The sequence below is a fragment of the Mustela lutreola genome, chromosome 6 (assembly GCF_030435805.1).
Source record: "Mustela lutreola isolate mMusLut2 chromosome 6, mMusLut2.pri, whole genome shotgun sequence".
NCBI lineage: Eukaryota > Metazoa > Chordata > Mammalia > Carnivora > Mustelidae > Mustela > Mustela lutreola.
Window position 1 is genome coordinate 63,907,341 of NC_081295.1, and position 23,853 is coordinate 63,931,193.

Consider the following 23,853-nt stretch of genomic DNA (forward strand, 5'->3'; position numbering starts at 1 on the left):
CCAGGATTAGGAGGAAATGAAAGTTGTTTGTTAGGCACAGAAACTATGCAACAATGTCCTCTAGAGCAATCCTCTGATCTGCCGTTGTGACACTTAGATATTTATTGCTACAGAAATGTTTGATTTTCACAAAACTTGAGGAGATTTTTAAAGAAATCCAGAGATGAGCAAGGATGAATATTTCTCCTCTGTGACTTAGGTTTTTTTTTTTTAAATTTAGGGGAAACATTATGTACATTGTTTTATAAGCCCAGGTCATGTCCCTCAGAAGCTTATGGTTTTAGTACAAAAACAAATGTAGAAGGGAATTAACAAGCAATGTGTTTGAAGGGGAAAGAAATTCTGTTTGCCTTTATGGCTGGAAGGTCCCTTGAGTTAGCTGCAGGCATGCCCAGAAAAGAACACTTTCCTTTTTATCTTTACAATTGGACTGGGCTTTAACATTAAAGATAAAACATACATTTGATTTAATACTTCATCAGATAAAAATAAAAATTTTATTTTAACTATTCATCTTCACTATACAGGTAACTCCCAACTTATGAAAGATTTATAAACCCCAAAATACTTTGTTAGGTCTATGCTTGCAAACATTATAAGTATGGCTACATTATCAAACTCACAAAATCTTATTTAATCCGTCATGAGGATGAAATATTTCTAAGTGTAGCTCTTAGTATTCCCAGAAAGAGACACCTAGCATCTCATACTCTGAATCCTAAGCCCTAAGTCCTGAGAGTCCTGAGACTCCGGAGCCCTGATGAATTTGTTCATAAGGAAGAACGCGTGGAGGTGCCATGGGCTGGAGAGGCCCCACCCAGATAGGCGTTCCTGGCGGTCTCCCCAGCAATGGTGGGGAAGGAATCCTGGATGAAGGTGTCAGGGATGGGGGAAGATTCCTGCAGGAGGAAATCAGAGACAGGAGAGGACTTGTGGGCATGTGGAAGTAGTTATTCATTTGTAAGTATTTTTGTAAGTATTATTGCAAGTCAGAAGATGTTTCTATATATAGTAGTTTTTAAACATTTCATTCTTTTTAAAATGTCTGTCACCATAACGTTACTACAATATTATTCACTGTAGTCCACAAGCTGTACTTTTCATTTCTGTGACTTACTGACTTCATACCTAGACATTGTACCTCTTAATCTTCTTTAATTTTTCACCCTCCACCCCACCTCCTCTACTGAGGGAAATATACCACTTCTCTCGAATATCAGCACTTGATAGTTGTTGGAGAGCAGGTAATTTGACTCTGAGGACTTTGGTAAGATCTGGAAGAATAGGAAAGTTCTGATTTGTTTATTGGAAATATATATTTAATATACATTTATATGTTATTTAATATATAATATATTAATATATTAAATACCATGTGAAATAATGACAAAGTTGACATTTCCCATGAAAATTCAACTTCTTCACTGTCTTGTATACAAGGTTATCCACACCTTCATGTAGGTGAGTTCTTTTTTTTCTACCTATACAGAGAAGATTTTAAAAACATGAATTCCTGGGATAAAGATTCTGACTGACTGGTAACTACAATGAAATCCTGTGATTTTGATGGATTCATTTCTAAATTTTCAGTTTTAGGCAAGAATTTATAACATATAGACTTAATAAAAATGTTTCCTCCTATAGAAAATAAGAAAGATAAATACAAAATGACCAAAAAAGTATGACAAAATGAGAAAAAACATTTATAGTATATACAACAAAGGTTTAATATCTCTAATAATATAGTGTTATGTAGATAAGAAAAAGAGCAATATCAAAGAAAAGAATGGGAAAGGAGAAAAAGGAGTCACATAAGAAGAAATACAAATGGGGCGCCTGGGTGGCTCAGTGGGTTACAGCCTCTGCCTTCAGCTCAGGTCATGATCTCAGTGTCCTGGGATCTACCGCATCAGGCTCTCTGCTCAGCAGGAAGAAAGCAGGAAGAAGAAAAGGTGTTTAAGCTGCATGTTCAAAACTGAAAGCAAAAAATGGTAAGAACTGGGGCACCTGGGTGGCTCACTGGATTAAGCATCAGGCTCTTGCTTTCAGCTCAGGTCGTGATCTCAGGGTCCTGAGACTGAGCCCCGTGTCAGGCCCTGCACTCAGTGCAGAGTCAGCTTGATTCTCTTTTCCTCTCCATCTGACCCTCCTGCTTGTGCTCTCACTCTGCAAAATAAATAAATAAGTCTTTAAAAAAAATAATAGCTTTATGAGATTCAACTCTCATATATCACACAATTTACCCACTTAACCTATAACATTTACTGATTTTTCAGCTTTTCAGAGTTCTGTCATCATTACTACAAACTCCCAGGAGGGAGAAATATGGGTGGAAACTGCCTAGCTTCTGTTTACTTATTTCCCCATCCCATGGCAAGATGATGACCTAACTGTTTGGTACTTTTAGAAAAAGGGACTGAGTATTTTGGCTGAGCCTCTTCTGGGCATCTTTTCCTTTTGGAACCAGCCCTTCTGCAGAACACATACATTCTCTGTCCCTCCATCTGATAAGGCCTGAGGTGGCTCAGTGGCCAGTGTTGATAAGTGCACAAGGTGGCCCTCTATCCCTCCTACTGGTCCAGCTCCTATCAGTAATCAAAACCTGATTTTGCTCTCCATCTGTCTAGTTCCTGCATTGATCATTCAATCATTTACAAACACAGAAAGGGAAGAAGGTAGGGTTGTTTATTAACCTCTTGCAATTCCCAGTGAGAATGAGTAAGAAGTCAGAATGAAAGCTTAGCTGAGATGTGGGGGGCAAGGGAGGCACACTTGGACAATAACTAGCTTCACTGAATATATTTATTTTACAGAAAAGATTTTTAAGGCACAAAGATACGGGAGAAGTTTGAGTTTACATGGTTCGTTACACGAGACTGAGTGAGAACACAGAAATCTTGACTTTTGGAACCAGTGCTTTTACCTAGTCATTTTTCAAATAGTTAATACACTGTACACTAGGACCCAATGTTTATAAAATTCACCAGTGTGCACTCCTAAAAAAATATTTTAGGAGCAAAATTATTGCCACATATAAGAAAACAGAAAAATCTTTATGACATTATACACATTTCTTAGGTATATCTGAAACTCTCTCAACTTCAACTTAAATTATCTTAAATTCAATCCTGAAAAAATCAGGACTTGGTTCATATATCTAAAAAAAAAAAAAAGGTTATAATTTCCTCACACTTGATCTATGTTTCCTGTCAGACACATAAAGATACATCAGAATGAGCTATTACGATGTCCTTGTAAGAAGTTAAATTGGCTGTGATTTAGGGAACCTTCTCATTCCATACATTAAAGAAAAATATCTTTTGAAACCTTGGATAAAAAAAACAGAAAAACTGAACGTTTAAAATAAAGTATGCACTACTTGGCCTTGCAAAGCGCCTCATTCTGTAAAGACCCAGCGCGGCTGCGATTACTCACATAACTATCTCTTGCAGATGCTGACAGGTACTCCCTTTGCCACTCCGGAGCCAGGCGGGAGTGGGAATCCCCGCTTCTGCAGCGGCTGGGGGAGGCCACCGCACCTGGGGCCCGGGGCAAAGGGGCTCTAACCAGAGTGGGGCGGTTCCTAGCTCTGGAGTCCTACAGTCTACAGCACTTTGCTCACGCGCATGAGCACGGGCCTGCTGCCCGCCCAGCAGGACTCTTCAAGCTTGCACAGGCGTACTCTTGCCTTCCCTCCCAATTCTTTCTCCACTGACCTCTGTCTTCCTTAGCCTCTACTCCCCATTTTCACACCTCACTGGGGACAGACTCGTTCAGAGACTATTGATGGCCAGACGCGAGAGGAGAGCTAACAGACTCACTGAGGGCTTGCAGCAAGAGTATAGTGTTTTGAATAATGAAGGGAAGACAGCTTTGTTACTACTTGGGAAAACAAGTCTAACAAATACGGGAACTTCTGTGTTTGGCTCAGCTTGGCTCCTCTAACTTTCAAGCAGAGAGTGACCAATCCCTGCTGACCTCTGAGAGGTCTTGGGAATACATGAGTTCATAAGAACTGTTAAACAACTTCGAGGAAAGAAGAGAGAGTTAATAATGCCAATCATAGAGTTATGAATGTAAATGAAATAAGAGATGAAAAGTACTTAGTAGAGTTGAATGCTTAAAAATGCTAGTTCCATTCTATATTTTCCTCTCAAATTCCAAGAGTATGTGTGAAAAAACCCAGTTGCCTTCTTGTCCAGTATACACTTTTTTTTTTTTTTGAAGATTTTATTTATTTACTGGACAGAGAAAGAGAAATCACAAGTAGGCAGAGAGGCAGGCAGAGCGAGGGGGAAGCAGGCTCCCTGCTGAGCAGAGAGCCCTATGTGGGGCTCAATCCCAGGACCCTGAGATCATGACCTGAGCCAAACGCAGAGGCTTAACCCACTGAGCCACCCAGGCGCTCCCAGTATACACTTCTTTGTTCATGTTTGAGGACCTCGTGGCAAACCTCTGTAAGGGCACAGTGTTGCTGAGAAACAGAATTCAACATTTCATATGGTGACACTGCTACCAAGTTGCCTCCATTCTTTGTGTGTTGGGAGTGAGGATTGTCATTTCAGGGTTTTGAGCTTGTGCAATGGGGATGTTAAGCATGGACCTCTGGGTATGGAAATCTTTTCAGGGAAGAACACTATATAGTGAGGTCTCCAAACAAAAGGGCCTGCAGGAACCATCTTTGAAAATCATTTCAGGGCGCCTGGGTGGCTCAGTGGGTTAAGCCTCTGCCTTTGGCTCAGATCATGATCTCAGGGTCCTGGGATTGAGTCCCGCATCGGGCTCTCTGCTCAGCAGGGAGCCTGTTTCCTCCTCTCTCTCTCTCTGCCTGCCTCTCTGCCTACTTGTGATCTCTCTCTGTCAAATAAATAAATAAAGCCTTTAAAAAAAAATTTCTAAAAAAAAAAAAAAGAAAAGAAAATCATTTCAGTTTTTTTTTTTTTCCATTAGTGTAGCGTATATGCTAGACCGAGTTAAATTGTTTCCCCACTCCCTACCCCACCATTCACATTCACTAGAAACCAGAATGAGCCCTTATTTGAAAATAGGGTTTTTGCACTTAAGGTGAAGTCATGCTGGATTCCAGAGGGTCCTAAATCTAAGGATTGGTGGCTTTATAAGAGAAAAGAGAGGGAGATTTGGAGACACACATGCAGACACTCCACACGGGAGATGGTCATGTGACAATGGGTGCAGGGTTCCTAGCTTCTCATGGCTATTTGCAATCTTAGACTTTTCTTGGCCATCAGAAGCTGGGAAGAGGCAAAGAAAAAAAAATTTTTTTTGAAACCTTTAGATAACCCTGCCAACACCTTGATTTCAGATTTTCAGCTTCCAGAACTGCGAAGGGATTTCTGTTATTTTAAGCCACTCAGTTTTGTGGTATTTTGTTATGATAGCCCCAGGAAATTCATGTAAACACTCAGAAGGGAAGGGATTCTTGCATACCTCCCTCTCTTTGGATAGAAATGATATGCCACTCCTGGGAGAGTTCTCAGTTCTCTTTCTGACTTTTTCTCTTATTGATGTTTCTTCCTAGGCTCTGGAAAAGCTACTTTGCCTGGCTGCCCGTGATAGGCATCCCCATTTGCCCAGGATGTGGTTTTAGCACTAAAAATCCTGTGTCCCAGAGATCCTTTCAGTCCCAAACAGACTGGGACATTTGGTGACTCTGTCTGAAAGGCCCTTCCTTGTTACATAGCAGATGGTTCCCTCCAGGCAGAAATGCTTCCTAGAAGTGCTATAGGTCCTGAGGGATCGAGGGAGATTGATTCCCTCAGGAGGAGTCCCATTCCATCTTCACATGAATCACGTGGAGTTCTTGGTGAATATACACCCAGATGTACTGTTAACGACCATACGGTTCTGTTTGCCCAGGACATTTACTGTTGGCCCAGAGTCACATTTGGAAGATAAATTTTATGCACCCCTCCCTTACTACAGAAATATATTCTATAGGCATGGAGTCTAGGAAGTCATGATTTTAATAAGCACCCTGGTGATTCTTGTAATTACCAAAATATAGCTTCAGCATAGAGCCTGTTCTATCCGTATTTGACCTATCAGGGCAGATCAATGATTTTTCCAAAAGCAACGGACCTACACTTGCCTGAACAAGAGCAGTGTGGATATTATGAGACTTGGCTTTATTAGTTAGGGTTTAAATTCATCGCCAGCGTAGGATTTATTTTACTACAGCAGGATTTATTATTATTCTGATTATGCAGATCTGCTTATATATATCTTCACTTCCCATTCTCCTTTTTTTCCCCCTAAATGCTTTTTCATCTCAAAACACAGATTCCCACAAAGTGAATGCAGTTGAAACTATTTATCTCTGTGTCATCAACTCTGCCATAAGCAACAGCCCTTAAATAATTCACTTTCTGTTGTGCCTTAATACAGAAGATGCCATGAAGGTTCAGTGAAGTCATTCTCCAGCATCCTGTGAGCATGGAGAAATCTTTAGTCCAGAAAATAAATTGGTCTGTCATGTATGACCAGTTTGCTTTGTAATTTGTGCCTGAATCATGAATAATCATGAATAATAATGTCTTCTTAGCAGCATTTTTTAATGAACGAAACAGATACAGAGGTTTTAAATCATTTTCATCTCTTATATGTTTGTGAGTTATTCTCCCGTCATTTATAATTTGTGGGCAGAGCAGATGGCAAGAGCTAAGCATCAGGTAATGTAATCATAAAACACTCTCCCCACCCCTCAAAAAAAAGCAGAAATGTTCTATATTGAAAACATTTCATTTATTGAAGTTTCTTTTATTCCATTGGAATGCATTACAAGAAGTTATGACATTAGATAGAGATATTTCCACATCAGGAAGTTCAAAAGATTAAGATGGCACTGAAGTATAAGTTAAAGGAATTCATAAATGTTTCAGAAAACATTATAGTAGAATTATTACTATCATTTGAGAGAAGGCAGGGACTATAATAAAGTGAGATTCATTACAAAGCCAAAATTATTTTTCAAGCCTCTGACATATTTAGATAGAATCTCATGCCAAGTCAAATAATTATGAAATTAAAAATTGCTTGAAGAAATGCTTGGAATCTTATGCTAATAAAGGCATTGCTTTAGAGGATTGTTTTTCTGTGAAAATGTTATGTTTTATAAATAAGCTTCTAAGCTCTCAAGGTGTACAAGCACAACAAAATTCTTCTAGGAAGCGGAGGGGAGAGGAACTTATTGTAAATACTTACTCAAGTATTTCACTTACTCATTCATTGATTCATTCACCAAATAGCTATGAGTGTCTGGCACTGGGCTCATTTCCAGGTGTGCGCATTGGAATATACAGACAGGGTCTTTCTGCTTTCAGGGAACCGTCTTTTAGGAAGGGAAATACACAATCCACAAGCAATAAATGAACAAACAAGACATTTCAGGGTGGGCAGTAAAGGCCCAAGTTGTTCAAACCCTCCACCTTTCAAAGAAAAAAGCCCTGTCTTCAGGAAAACTGACCCTTGACTGGCTCCTGGGAGATAACCACTGAGCCCTTGGAATATCCTGCCTGGTAACAGTGTTTTTAGTTGGGCCATCCTATGTCAGCTTGATCTTTGTTGGGCTGGAAGACGGAGGAATAAGGTCAGTCACATGGGTACTACAAGCCTGAATCACTGATCTGTAGTAAATACCCTGGACATTGAGACTCAGTGCACTTTTCTGGTTGGCCATACTCACAGGTACTGGGACACTCTTGTTGGGACAGCTAAGGGTATTTCCATGTGTCCCAACTGGGAGGCGCACCTGCAAGTATGCCCTGATTTCCCCTTGACTTGCCCATCCACCTTCTCCCTTTCTTGATTTTGATAAACAAAATAGTATCCTTTCACTGTAGTAAACCATGACCATAAATAAAGCAACTCTTTGATCTTCATGATTCCTTCCAGCAAGTTGTTGAGTCTGACCATGACCACGTTCAATGAAATAAACAGGGTGATGTGTTAGACTCACTGGGTCAAGGTGCCTGGTTAAGACAGGAAATGGATTGGAGTCTGAAGGATGAGAGTGTGCTGGGCATGTGAAGAGCATAGGGAGGCGTGTTCCAGGCAGAGGCAATAGTAACTGCGAAGGCTTGGGGACAGCAAAGTAGTAGGTGGGTTGGAGGGAAATTAGGAGGCCAGGACTGAGCCAGATGAGCGGAAGCAATGTGGGGCTGGGTAGGGTTGGCAGGGTTAGTAAGGGCCAGGTCAGGAGAGGCCCTTAGGTCTCAGGAAAGAGTTTAGGTTTCATTACAAGCAAATGAGTCTTGCCTAGTGAGGTTACACCCAGTTCTGTTTCTGTTACATTTTGCTACACATAAACCACAGGCACCTGAAGTCATTTTTACCAAGGGGCTCACAGATCTATTGCAGAAGCATGTAAAACTTATAAGAAATAATCACCAAATAAAGTGAGTCCTTGGGCACCGAATATGCAGCTCAGAGAAGGAAGACATTATTCTTTCCCCATATGTTTTTGCTCTGAGTAGCAGTCACCTTAAGCTCAGTTCTGGGCAGAATTTCAATTTTAAGTTATTAAGAAATACAAATGCCCAATACCTACATCCCACCCTACTCAAAATGAGCTGAAAATCAAATCAAAGGGATGCCACCATTTTTTTTTTTTTTACTTACCAGACTTGCAAAAATGATTAACATTTATAAAATGCAATGTTGGCAAGCCCTTGTCAGAACTTCCATACGCTCTTAGTGGAAATGGAAAAAGGTGACACCTTTTTGAAGGGCAATTTGTTAATATCAATCAGTTGACATTTCATCTTTAATCCATTATTTCCACTGCTACAGATTTATCCCGAGGGATGAATACACAAGAGGATGTTTGTTGTGGCATTGCCTGTAATAAACAAGAAGCTGCTAACAACCTCAATATCCATCAATAGAAGAAGGGTTGCCTTAATTATGGGTATTTTATATAATGGGATTCTGGTGCACAATGAAAAGAGAATGAGAAGAACTGTGTCTATAAGTATAAAAAAAAAACTTAAGTTTTTTTTGTGACTTAAGTCACAAAAGCAGAGCCTTATGAACCGTATCATAACATTTGTGTGTCACATACTTCTATGTGCCTAAATAACCTACAGAAGGAATCATATAACTTGTGCTTCTTTCTCTTAAAATTAATACATTCACTACAGAAAATGTAGATAAATTTACAAGTGAAAAATAAAAACCATTTAAAAAATTAAGAAATTTCTTGATACCTATAACTTATCACCCAAATGTTAGCAGTGGTTAACATATATCCTGTACCCCCCCCCCCAGTCCTTCCTCAGGCATACAAAGATACTGTTTTAAACTTTAAAGCAAGGTGCGCCTAGGAGGCTTAGTTGATTGAGCATTTGACTCTTGATTTTGGCTCAGGTCATGATCTCAGGGTCATGAGATCGAGCCCCATGTTGAGCTCTGTGGTCAGCAGGAGTCTACTTGAGATTCTCTCTCCCTCTTCTTCTGCCCCCCTCCCCATTGCTTGCACTCTGTCTCTCTCTCAAATAAATAAATAAATCATTTTTTAAAAAGCTACAATTAGGTAATGGTGGCAGAACAGACTTCTTGAAACAAGGAAGGGACAGGTGGGTAACACTGCCCCCCACCCCATGCTTGAGCAGAGAAGATGGAGAGATGCATGCAAGCTTCACGGGTCATTGGATCAGGCGATGCTCCTTTTGATTGCAAAGGGGTTTTAGAGAGTGTGGCTGGAAGCTCCCTCCAAGTCCACAGGAGAAAGACATGCTTAGATGTCAATTTTTTTTTTTTTAAGATTATTTATTTATTTATTTATTTGACAGACAGAGATCACAAGTAGGCAGAGAGGCAGGCAGAGTGAGAGGAGAGAAGCAGGCTCGCCACCGAGCAGAGAGCCCGATGCAGGGCTCGATCCCAGGACCCTGGGATCATGACCTGAGCTGAAGGCAGAGGCTTTAATCCACTGAGCCACCCAGGCGCCCCACTTAGACGTCAATCTTTAAGGCAGATGTGTCAGTTCTGTTGCAAATCCTTGTAGACAAAGGGCACCTGAGGTCCCTGCCCTGGCTTGGCTTTTAAGGGCCGTACACTGGCCACCCCCTGACTGTGCCTTCCACCTGGGATAAAGATCCACAAAGCCAAGGGGACACAGCCACCCATTGCCTTCATTGGTCCTCTCTGGACCAGGTTTTGGGTATCTGTGTCCCATAAATTCCCTATCCTGATTGCCTGAGCTTGGGTACATACTTGCCAAGGTCCCAATGGGTACCCTTAGGCCTATGTGGTAGTGAGGGGCAGCTGTTTGCAGGGACTCTGGCCAGAGCTTGTCATGTGGGATGGGGTGCATACACGGGGTTGCACAATGTGTTGGCAATACAGGAAGGAGCCAGAGATGGGAAAAAAATGGGCGTGGGCTGGGAATCAACATTCCATGGTTTCTAAATTCAAACCTGTCCTTCCAGATTGTTAGGAAGTTATATTTGTTGCAATAGGAGGATAGAAAAGATTTTATTTCAGTTTGTTGCCTTGATTTATAACTTTTACATATTTAAAATGTGTTCTTTGGACTCCATTCCTAGTCTCATCCCAGGCTCCCCAAATATTCATGTAGAGGTCTGTTGGGTATCACTTTTATTTTTTCCATCAACAATTTTACTGTATGTTGACTGTATGTAAAGGTGTAAGATAAGGAGGTAAATTTATGGAATTGTCTAGAAGAGTCTCAGAAATCATCTCCAGTATCTTTGCCCTAATTATCTTGCTATCTCAGGAGAAAACTATTTCAGTGTAAGATTATCTGGATAATTGATTTCACCTTACATTCCATTTTTTTTTTTTTTAATTTTTTATTTTTTATAAACATATATTTTTATCCCCAGGGGTACAGGTCTGTGAATCACCAGGTTTACACACTTCACAGCACTCACCAAATCACATACCCTCCCCAATGTCCATAATCCCACCCCCTTCTCCCAAACCCCCTCCCCCCGGCAACCCTCAGAATAAATGAAACAAGATGGGATTGGGAGGGAGACAAACCATAAGTGACTCTTAATCTCACAAAACATTCCATTTTTATAACTATGTTAGCAGCGTCTTTTACGGATGATGAAAATGAATTGCAGAGAGACTTCGTGTGTTTTCCAAAGACATAGAATTAGTTGCAAACTCAACTGAAACTTCAATTACTTCCTGGTCCAATTCTCTCTCCATAATGTTGCCTCAGAGATCAATCGAGAAGAGTGAAATCTGGGCTAGTGCTCCGAGATTTTGGGACAGAGCTAAATATGTTGCAGAATCTGCATTTTAGGGGATGGCACCATCTGGTCTCTTGGAAGGAGACTTTTTTTTTTAAAGGATTTATTTATTTATTTGAGAGAGAGCGACTGCACACAAGCTTGCAAGTGGTGGGGAGTAGGGGGGTGGTGGGAGAGAAGGGGTCAAGGGGAGGGGCAGAAGGAGAGGGAGAGAGAAGCCCGAGCAGACCCTGTGCTGAGTGCAGAGCCCAATGCAGGGCTCAATCTCATGATCCTGAGCCAAAACCAAGAGTAGATGCTTAGTTGACTACACCATTCACATGCCCGAGAAGGGGACTTTAAATCCATTCCACCATTGCTTACTAGGCACACTGAGAAAGCATCTCCCCATTTTCTATTCTTAGCTTATCTTCACTCTCTCATCTCTCTTTCCTTTGGCAGTACAGGGCAAGTTTCTCAGAACTCTGCTATCCTGGACACATTCTGACCCTCATCCCACCAGGGGGTAGCTGTCCTTCAGGTCCCAGAACTTCCCGAATATTCTGGTCGGGAGAGCCAATGGCCAGCATTCTAGAACCCCAACTGGGCTATATCCTAGATTTCCTAAGTAGTCCAATGCTTTTGTCCTTGTGTTTGCAAGAGACAATACAGGCAAAGCCCCAGCATTTCTTTAGTGAGGGCTCCATGACATTCTTGACAGTTGGAATTGTTCTTTTCACCCCAGATTACTTATATCATGCTCTGATCAGTAAATGCATCTCTGACATTGCCTCTATGACAACTAGGAATATAGTCATATGCTGTTTCATGAGTTTTTAGATAGCTGAAAAATTAGGAATCATTAAAAGCACATTTCATCCTTTTTAGAACATGATCTCAAGAGGCAGTGATGTATAAGTTAAGAGACCACAGGCTTTACTAAACAGACTGAGCAGAGTCCTAGGTACCGATTCTTCTCTGTGAGACCTTGGGCACATTGCTTAACCTCTCTGAGCCTCAGTGTCCTTATCTGCAGTGTGAGAGGTCCGGTATCTCTGTGTTAGGGTTTGGAGAAGGAAGGAGTGCAGAGCACGCATGGGGATTGCTTGTTGCAAGTCCTGACTCACCGTGGGCACTCCTTAAGTGATGCTTCTTACAAGGTCATCACCTCCTTCCTTGTACTTTGTGGTGCCCCAGGGAAATTTTGAAACAGATGCTAAGTGTAGTTACCTAAACCTGTACTCCTCTGAGGCTAGAGAAGTGTCATTATCTGCTAGAACAAGTTGCTGGACCTTAACAGCCTATGGACCTTCTCTGCAGCCAGCAGCCACAGCTGGGCCGAAGCGCCTGTTGAGACCCTCTCCACCATCCTCTTCCAACCTTCATCCTCACCTCGGAGGTCCATCAAGGATCACTTTCCTGCTCAGTACCCAGCTCAGTCACATAAGCTCCTCACCATACTGAGCCAGGCTCACGCCCTCCCAGCTCGCATCACCTCGCCCCTGGGTGTCTGTTTGCCAACCGGGAGGCTGCGGTGCAAGGTGAGTGGGATGCCATCATGGCTTGTGCCCAGAGCCACGGTTCTCCCTATGACCATGCAACTCAGGGTGACGACCAGTCTGCTGGGCCCTCCTGTTTTGTCCTCATGGTGTTTTCAGACTCAGGGTTTTGTTGATCATCCCTGCCAGTGGACTGGGCTAGGGGCATCTGGCTCACCCGGGCAGCTTTTAACAGCTTAGGTCTCCAGAAGAAAGGTTAGATGTCTCTCTTTCTTCCTTTCAAAAACCACTGAGCTGCTTATACAAAACCCCTGCCTTGTCCTAAAAGCCTTCAAGTGTCCACATCTACACCTAGTACAAACATACCCATGTGACTCCATACTCTCTCTCTCTCTTTTTGAAGATTTTACTTATTTATTTGACAGAGAGAGAGAGAGATCACAAGTAGGCAGAGGCAGGCAGAGAAAGAGAGGGGAGCAGGCTCCCTGCTGAGCAGAGCCCGATGTGGGGCTCAATCCCAGGACCCTGAGATCATGACCTGAGTCAAAGGCAGAGGCTTAACCCCCTGAGCCATCCAGGTGCCCCCGTACTCTATCTCTTAAGAGGAATTATTCCTGTCCCCCAAACTGTGGACTGTTCACTGTCCCTGAGCATGACTCATGCAAATCTATCTGTGGTCACTCTCTTTCGTCCACTTTGTCAGGCCAGGAAGCTTGTCTCCTTTGCTCATCATTTATATCCCAATCATCAGATATCAGTGTATTACATAAATATCTATTAAATGACTAAACAGTTCCTCCTTCTTGAATAAGCCTTTTAGTACACTTACTTATCTAGAACCTAGCTTTCTTTTAAGGTAAATTCTGGTTTCGCCTTCTGTGTGAACTGTTCCGTAAATTCTAGGAGTGGCTCCCAGGAACCCTCCCCTTTGGGTAATCCCCCCCTTTGAGTTGGGTGGAACGTGAGATCTGTGATCGTGTCACCTCATATGGCCAAGGAGAGATGATCTGGATGCGTGCAATCTAATTAGACAAGCCCGTTAAAAGTGGAGTTTTCTCTAGCTGGTGGCAGAAGAAGAAGACAGAGATTTCAGGTGTGAGAAGTTCTCCATGCACTGTGGCTCTGAAGATGGCTTTGAAGATAGAGGAGCCCCAGGAAGAGCGAGGACCTGACCGACAGCCAGCAAGAAAATGGGAACTGTGGAGGAACAGTCACAAAGAATCGAATTCTCCCAACAAGGTGAATGAGGTTGGCAGCCCGCTCTTCCCTTGAGCCTAGTCAGACCTAACTGACTCCCTGATTTCACCTTGGGAGACCCTAAGTAGAGAAAACTCTGAATAGTAGTGTGAGCCCTCCGGGACTTCAGAGCTTCGGGTCTGGGAACTAACCACTTGGTGTTATTTAAGTGACCAAGTTTGTGGTAATTGTTTATACAGCAACAGAAAACTCACATACCTGCCTACCCATAATTCTCTTTCCAGCTCTCCTCTGAATTCTCCCTCAATAGATCTCCACTAAGCACTTAGTCATAAATACTTTTTAATGCTACTTGTTCTCATGTATATTCCAGTAGGCGCTGTCCTCCAAATTAAATTGCAAACTCAAAGGAAACAGGGGTGGAGGTCTATATTTCTTTCTAACTGCCACATAACCAACTGACAAAGTGCCTGATTAACTCATAACTATTTTAAAAGAAACACTACTTTACATCTTTGGAAAAGTAAAAAAGTGACCCTCTTAAAAGAAAATAACTATAATGAAACTGCAAATTGTATATCATTCGTAAACTATTTCATAACTCATCAAGTGGTTTGGAAACACCAAACAAATCCAGAAGACCCCATAATTAATTTTTACCATTTGGGATATCAATGATTTTTTTAAAAAAGATTTTATTTATTTATTTCTCAGAGATAGAGAGAGACTACGAGAGAGCAAGCGTACAAGCAGGGGGAGTGACAGGCAGAGGGAGAACCAAGCTCCCTGTTGAGCAAGGAGCCTGATGTGGGACTCGATCCCAGGACTTGGGGATCATAACCTGAGCCGAAGGAAGATAGATGCTTAACCAACTGAGTGACCCAGGCATCCCAGAGATCTCAATGATCTTTTTTAACGCCCTCTAGGATTCTCCAGCTATATGCCAAGATTATATGGGATAAGTAAATATTTCTCTAAGTTTTGCAAATGACATAATCTCAAATTTATTAAATTTCTCAAACCAGAAATCTATCACTGGTTTATTAAAACAAAGCATTCCTATGTCATACATTGTGTGTGATGCATAAGCATGTGTAGAGGGCATGAGGATGAGAGAAAGAATGAAGAGACCTCCTCATGTGAGTTCAGTGAACCAAAACAGTGGCAACAATGCAATAATGGACAAAAAAAGTCATTCTGCTGAGTTCATCCCCTGAAAAATCAATCTGTAAATTTGACAGAACGACTTGAAGTTACCCTTTTTTTTTTTTTTTTAAAGATTTTGTTTATTCATTTGACAGACAGAGATCACAACTAGCAGAGAGGCAGGCAGGGAGAGAGGAGGAAGCAGGCTCCCCACTGAGCAGAGAGCCCAATGTGGGACTCAGTCCCAGGACCTGGGATCATGATCTGAGCCTAAGGCAGAGGCTTTAACCCACTAAGCCACCCAGGCGCCTGAAGTTACTCCTGTATTCTATTTAATATTCCATGTGAGTTCTCAAGAGCCAACACACTTCTTTCAACATTAACTGAACACTAATAAATGATTGATAAATAATAATTAATAATTAAATAATCAATGAATAAATGAATGACCTTGGACTGCTGCTCCACACAATCTCTCCATCTGCTTCACAGGGACAGCTGAGTCAGAGCAGGCTGATTCCCTGAGCTGAGGAATGGCAGTTTTGTCCTCAATAGAGGTACTAAATATTACCTAACATTTATATTCTTAAGAATATATTTTTCTTTCTAATCTCTACCCTTAGGGCAATCCAATTTATTATCTGGCAGTTATATTTTCAGAAATCAAGAGCTGTGGAGCCTGGCTAGTTAAGGAGATGCCGTAGGAATACAGAGAGGTACAAACCACCCCCTGGAGGTTTGCAGGTCCGCTGGAGAGAGAATGCGGAGACCTGTGTGGAGGCAGGAGACAAGGCCGGCAGAGGCTGGGCTGAGGTGGGCTCACACAGCGGCTCAGTCGTAAACAGGAAAGAACTCGCAGAGAGTGCCAAATAAAATAAAATGTCTGCATCAGTCACAGATTGCAATGTGTGAATTTTAACTACTACTACGACAACAACAAATCTCCAAACACTAATGGTTCCTTCAAATCGTTAAAGAAACAAGTCCGTGATTTTCGATACCACCGTGTGCAGCCTGGACCCAAGGTTTTCATCCCTTTCCCTATCTTGAGTATATTTTTTAAAAAGTGTGTTTTAAAAGCACAGCTGACACATTGAGGTCTTCGCTGAATATTTGTTGGGAGTTTTCCAGGCTGAAATAACCCTAGAATATACAACATGCATTTTAGTGATCGTCCAAGGGGCACAATAATCATCCTTCCACTAGTGGGCAGGTGGGGAGCGGCAGAGGGAGAGAGAGCACAGTTGGCCTTGGTTTGGAAACATGACTAGTCTTCAGATATAGACCGGCGACGGGATATGTGCTATAAATTTAAAATGTACCCCAATAGATTAAAGACTGTGCACACTAAAAGTGAGTTTTAGGTGTTAATTGGGCAGACTCTGTTAAATTTCTCAAACCAGAAATCTATCATTGGTTTATTAAAACAAAGCATTCCTATGTCATACATTGTGTGTGATGCATAATCATGTGTAGAGGGCATCAGGATGAGAGAAAGAATGAAGAAAGCTATCACTGCCACTGAAATCTAAATCTGCCACCGAAACAGTGGCAACAATGCAATAATGGACAAAAAAAAGTCATTTGAGACCAAGCTCTGCTACTTACTAGCTGAGTTATCCAGGAAAAGTCGTTAACTTCTCTGTGCCTCAGTTTCTTCATCTGTGATATTGTAGCAATAGTCGTCCATTGCTCACGGGACTGGGAAGAGAAGAGAAATGCATGAGAGCTTGAAGCAGGCACTCGTACATGCTAAGGGTTGGTTGCTATTATTATTATTTGCACTGTGGTTAGGTGCCAAGACCTTAGGTCAAGAGAGTTGGCCTGGGCTTTAACCCCGATTAACCCAGACTTGTTGGGTGATGTTAAACAAGTAATTCAAACCCTGTTTCAATATCTGTATTTGCAAGGTAGAGGTCTTCATTGTATCTACCTCAAAGGATTATGCTGAGAATAAAGTATTTCATACCTTTCATGTACAAAGAATAGTGCCACACACTTTGAAGCACTCAATAAATATTAGCGTTTATTATCTCTAATTAAAGCTTGGGTTCCAGATGATATGGTTTGAGCTCAGTATCTCATTCTGTATTCAGTGACGTTCCAAGCTTGGAAATGATGTTGAGATGTAACTACTTTCTAAACAGAATGTAAATCTAGGCTAACCCTTCATTAACTCTGTTTCCTTGTTGGTTCCAAATGCTGTGCTTATGTAAGAAACCGCTGCTGCTGGAAGGGACAGAGCACAGACGTGGTGCAAGTAGACTCGGCCTCGGGCCCCCTGATTTACTAAAGATATCTGGACCAGAAACAAATTTGGAAGTTTCCAGCATAATATTGAAAGACATGAGAAGAGTGGCTAGTGATTTACTCACTAGCTCAGTTTCAGGTTTTTTTTTCACCTCTGCAATGGGCATAACAGTATTTAACTTGAAGACAGTCGGGAGAATTCTAAGAGATATCACATGTCACTTTAGGGAGTCCTTTGACCACAGTAATTCTAAACAAATGTTAGTTGCTCCTAACCCCTGGAAGGCTATTAATGAGTCCCTTTTGGAAAGTTATCCTGATGGTCCTAGGGAGGAGTATGGTATTGAATTTAGGTGGAATTAGTTCGTGGAGAGCACCTGGGCCTGAAAACAGCCCTGTCTCCCACTCTTAATAAATGAGCCAACTGCTCCAAGGCCAAGAGTGCGGCCTCCCCTCCTCTGCTCCCACAGCCCTGGGCACAGCCCTCCATTAGCAGGGCCGCCTGCACGGGCACCCGCATGACTTGCTGGCGACATCTCCCCCCGCCCCTGAGCATTGTGTGGGTGGCTATGGGGCCTGACCTCTGTATTTCTACACTATTTCCTGACACGGTGCTATGTGCATGAGAGGAACTCAATAAATGCTTCCCAGAGAAATGAATGTTATAAGCAGCATGATACAGAAGTATCAAATACCAAACAGGGGAAATAATCAAACATAGAAAAGGGAGAACAGGTCTTAAGTGCTTGTTAGTGGCCATTGTAAATGGCAACATGTGTTAGCAAAATAATCACATTTTACCTATCAAGTGACAATAAAAAACCAGGATAGAAGATTATAGAGTGGAGTCCTAAAGACAAATGTGTTTATAATATACTGTATACACATGTATATGTAGGAGTATGTCCATGTAGAAAAAAAGAGTAGAAGTAGAAAGAAATGTATGAAAATATTAACTGTGTTTCTGTATTGGTGACAGCATTATGAGGATTTAACATTTTCTTTTTTATGTTCTCAATAACTAAAAATTGTATCAGAGTTCTATCAGGAGATGAAGGCACTCCAATTCTTTTAACAGGTGCGGGCAGGGACCAGCCAGCTGCTGAAGACCTCAGCAAGTGGGGCAAGTTTCATTCCAAGTGCCATGGGCATTGCTGTTTTGTTAAAACCTTATGTAGGAAAGTGAACTGTATCTTTTTTTTTTCCATTTATTTTTTTTAAATTTATTTTTTATTTATTTTCAGCATAACAGTATTCATTATTTTTGCACCACACCCAGTGCTCCATGCAATCCATGCCCTCTATAATACCCACCACCTGGTACCCCGACCTCCCACCCCCCACCCCTTCAAAACCCTCAGATTGTTTTTCAGAGTCCATAGTTTCTCAAGGTTCACCTCCCCTCTCTCTGGCTGCTCTAAGAGGATAAGAATGGAAATTAGAAGATCAATGGGGAAGCTATTACACTAGCCCAGGTGAGAAAGGATGGTGGCTTGGAGTAGGGCAGTGATAATGAACTTGCAAAAACTACATGGATTTGAGATACACTTTTGCAGGTGGCAGCTGGAGATTTTCTGATGGGTTGGATGTGGAGCAAATGGGTAGAGGATGGCTTCTAAGAAGGTAGAAGATGCTGATACCATTTACTAATAAGAGTAAGACAAAGAAGGAGGTATGAAGATGAAAGAGCTCAGTCTGGGCTGTTTTATGTTTGATATTATCTGTGAGACATTCAACTTGAAGCTCAGAAGGGAAGTCTGGCCAGAAATAAACTTGGAAGTTTCCAGCATACTGTCTAAGCCAGAAGTAGTTAGGGTCATCTAAAGAGAGAATGCAGGGGAAGAAGAAGCTGCTGGGACCAAATCCTGATGAACCCCCCTGGTCTGGCCACAGGTTCTAGGGAAGAAACCTGTGACAGGGTGGGAAGAAACAACAAGAATGTGTGCTGGTAGGAGCCAAGGGAGGATCTCAGCTCTTAGAGCACAAAGGGGAAAAGTCTAAAACAAAAGGTCAAAATATTAGCAGCAATGGACTCTGGTTGAAAAGAAAGAAGCAATTGCCTATGGATAATGTATCCTTTATATTGTCTGTCTTCAGATTTTCTAAAATAATACATTTATAATCACAACAGAAGAATAAAATTTTAAATAAATAAATAGCTTTTATTTCTGAATATCAAAAACTTATTTTTAAAAAACTTGAAGGTGAATGATGGATTATAGGGTTTTGTATTTAATTTTATATGAGGAAATGACTGATATTGGGGTTTCATATTTTTGTATGAGAAAAATGATATACTAAGCAGTGTAGAGGCATTTAAAAATTATATTTTAGAATAGTTTCAGATTTATAAAGAACTTGAGAGTACAAAATTCTCCTAGCCCCCTGTACTTACTGTTCCCTATTATTGATATTTTACACTAGTATAATACATTTCTGTAGTTAGGAAACCAATCTGGACACACTGTTATTAACTAAAGTATAGAGACATTTAAAATATTATGCAATATAGCTATTAGTTTTTCTATGGATAGTCAATCAATTTTAAGTCTTGCAAATGCGAAGCTGAAAAACAGTATTCTACTGCCACCTACTGTTCCAAATATATATATATTTTTTCAATTTCGAGTCTTTTCATTTATGTGTACTTTCATAGCATTTTAGAGCTACAGGTTTCCTTGCAGTTTATTTTTTAGCCACTTCAACAAATAAATGAACATACTAAAGTTCAGAGAAACCAAGTCTCCTAGCTACTGACCAAACCATCCATCCATCCATTCATTTATTTGTCAATTACTTAACACCTGCATTAGAAAAGGTGCTGGGAATACAAAGACAAATAAGACATGGTCACTTTCTTCAAGGATCTCACAGTCTAATGGAAACACACATAAAGATTACTATAAAATGAAAAAAAAGAGATTATTATAAAATGAAGTGAATACTCCATATGGTTCACGTGTTCTGGGATCACAGAGAAAGAGCACATAGTTACCTTAGATTGGAGGCAGGGATAGAAGGAATATGCTAAGATTCAGGGAAGTTTTCTGGAGGCCATGGTGTCTGAAGTAGATCTTTAAAGATCAGTAGGAATTAATAGGTGGTTGGGGAGGGGGCTAGGAAGAAAGTTATTCGAAAAATAACATCAGAATAAAAGCAAATATGATATCATGAATGTGAGGAAGAAAGAGACTGGGCTAAGTCATTTAGGGAGAAGTAGAAGAGAATGAGAAGGACAGTCAGAAAGGTCAATAGTGAGAGCGCCATGGCAGAGGGCAGGTGTGGGTTTCCAGGAGGAAGTCATCAGCACTGTTGAATACTCTGATAATATTACAAAGAGCTGTTCTAACATAGTAGCATGAGCAGAATCAGATTGTGATAGGCTGGGGAGAACCTAAAAGACGAGAAGGCAAGCAGAGGGGACAGATGAGGCTGGAGAGGCAAAGGGGCTAGACCACAGGAGAATTTGTGTGTCACTTTTAGGAATCTCATTCTTGATGGCAGAGGCAATGAAGAATCAGTGAGGGGTGCATCAAAGAGAGTGTGAGGTTCAGATCCGCTTTAGTGGTCTTACGGAAGACGGATTTTAGGGAGAGGGGAGTGTCCAGTGTCCAGAACTGGAAGCGGGAGAGCAGTGAGGGGCAGCTGTGGCGGTGAAGGTCAATGGCCCCGGGGCAGGCAGAGGAGGGGCAGAGCACAGAGTGCACTGCAGAAGTACTCAGGAGCTAAGGCTGCTGGCAAAACCTTACATTGCTGGATTTAAATTGGATATAGAAGGAGTCAAGGATGATCTTGAAGTTTTAATTTTGGTGACCAAGGTGATGGAGGCGGTATGGAGGCTACAGGAAGACAACAATGGTGTAGAGGAGAGAGCAATTGGAACTCTGTACAAGTTGATGCTGAAGTGGTGGTGGTGTGTAGAGGGTGGGGGCGGGATCCAGGTGGCGCCACCTTCTGGCAGTTGGATACAAAATTCTGAACCGCCAAAAAAAAAGTGTGTGTATTTGCACATCATGAATATACAGGTAGGGGTTGAAATCATCAAAGTGGATGATGCAACACAAAGAAAATGAATAGAAGGGTGATATGGGAAAGAATCCCAGAGAATCCACCACTGGGTGAGGACAGAGGTCAGAAGAGGACGAGCACATTATGGAAGGCCGGAAGGGTTGGGTGGAGAGGTTCATGGAGACCCAGTGAAAGAGAAAGAAAAAACCAGTCCCTGGCAGGTGGTAATTGTTCTGGCAGCCAATAGCTATGCCAGGATAACTCAACGCTGAGCATGAGTAACTTCACAGAATATAAACATCAGATGAGGTCACTGTGTCATTGTGATAGAACAAAATAAAAACAAGACCATTCCATAATCATATCTGAACGCAGGAAGAAAAAAAAAAACACCATGCAACTAAAAATAAGATATCGCTCTTCCTGACATAACTCAGAACAAAACACGCACATCTCTGAACCCCCTTCTAAATCACCTGACATAAGCCTAATCTTTGTGGCTAAGATCTCCTAACATCCTCCCATTGGGACATCCCCGGAGTACCCTGTGGTGTGCTGTGTGCTTTGCTGCAGAGTGAACAAAACTAACTTTATTTGACTATAGGTGTTTTCTTTTTTTTTTAAAGAACCACTTAATTGGGGCGCCTGGGTGGCTCAGTGGGTTAAGCCTCTGCCTTCGGCTCGGGTCATGATCCCAGGGTCCTGCGATCGAGCCCCGCATCGGGTTCTCTGCTCAGCGGGGAGCCTGCTTCCCCTTCTCTCTCTGCCTGCCTACTGTGATCTCTCTCTCTCTGTCAAATAAAAAAAAAAAAAAAAAAAAAAAAAAACCACTTAATTAATTTATTTGACAGAGACAGAGCACAAGCAGGGAGAGTAACAGGCAGAGGGAGAAGCAGCCCCCCACCCACACCCCAGAGCAAGGAGCCTGATGGGCGGCTTAATCCCAGGACCCTGGGACCATGACCTGAGCTGAAGGCAGATGCTTAACTGACTGAGCCACCCAAGCATCCCAGTATAGGTGTGTTTCTGATGATCTTTGAGCACCAGGCTTTAACACCTTTATAGAAGCCAAGAGAGTAGAAAGTTTTATGGAGGAAGACATCACAGTATCTAGTGGAATGAAAAGGTCAATGATATCTACTGAATTTGGCAAATAGGACCTTACTGGTGACCTCTATGAGAATATCTCTGGTAGGATACTAGGGGTAGGCGCAAGGGTGTGCTTTTATTAGGTTGAGAGAGATAATTATGTATATTTCTTTCCAATTCTGTGTTCAGTGACATCAGGTGGTAACTGGAAATCAGCCTTGACAAATGCTACAAATCAAGGATTTGGGGGGTCAGAAAGTTGGTAAACATTTACCATCACACCACTGGGTAGACTAGACAGGAAGGAATAGGAGGGGAGAGAGTGGAGACAGAAGTTTGCAGGAACAGAGGAGAAGAGTGATGGGACAGGAATTAGAGGTGAAGCACAGGGTCAGCAGTGAGAAGACTTCCGACTACCTGATTTCCTGTCCCGCTGTGCTCATTCTACCTGCACGTGATTACTTTGGTTTCCGAGTGAGAAGATGGCAGCTTAAATGGGACCATTTCATTAAGCTCAGGAGAGACTTGGTAGTGGGTTGGATGTTTACAAAGGCAGAGAAAAGGGAAGAAAGAAGGAAACTTATGGAGGAATATTTTCCAGATTCTTACAAATGGTTATTGTGGTAAATTGCACCGGCTCTGGTGACAAACGGCCCAGGGTAGTGTATGGGTTTGCCACTCAGGGACTGTGACTTTGAGCAAGTTACTGAACTTTGTGCCCCAGTTGTATCATCTATATGAGGATGATAATAGTATATACCTCATTTGTGATGTTTATTGCTTTTATAACCATGAAAATCCAAAATCATAAAAATAAAAACCTTTTTTAGATATACTTTACATCATCAGACGCTCTGCGATTCCTAGGTTATCCAGAAGGCGGAACTACTGAGCTGCCTATTCTCCACTATACACCGTCATTTCGCTAGTATGGCTAAGAGGAATGAATGATTGTCTGAGAAACTTAGACCTATACAGTTGATATTCTTGTAAAGAATCTGTTCTTTATAAACATGTAAAGGCCCAATCTTAGTAAAGTGGGAAACTTACGTGAAAATCATCATTATCACTTCTTTTATTGTAGCTAACTGAGTGCTGGCACAATTCTTCATGCTTTACATATATTAGCATTTTAATACCCATTACAACACTACGGGTGAGCACTATACATTTTAGAGATAAGGGAACTGAGGCACAAAGAAGCTAAGTGTCCCAGTGTCACACAGCTGATATGAGAAAGGATCTGAACTCGACTCATCTGGTTCCACAGTCTTTGAGACCTATATTAGGTACTTTCCAGTTAGAACCCAAGCAGGCTGGGTTTACTCGCTTCCAGAAATTCTGAAGAGCTACTTTCCTTGTTTTCACCTCAACATGAATGAGCTCTTTTCCTCATATCTACTGGAACAAGAAAAAGAAGTTATATTTCGTCCAAAATCCTT

The 23,853-nt window shown here is 41.7% G+C and overlaps 1 long non-coding RNA gene across 1 annotated transcript; it reads right to left on the reverse strand.

The window, feature by feature from the left end:
• Positions 1 to 1,851: 1,851 nt before the first annotated feature.
• On the reverse strand, positions 1,852 to 3,543 carry LOC131833151 (uncharacterized). Its single transcript, XR_009354342.1, has 3 exons — positions 3,436 to 3,543; positions 2,021 to 2,166; positions 1,852 to 1,918 (listed from the first exon to the last, which is right to left on the reverse strand). It is a non-coding gene; the product is annotated as an uncharacterized LOC131833151 (long non-coding RNA).
• Positions 3,544 to 23,853: the final 20,310 nt, after the last annotated feature.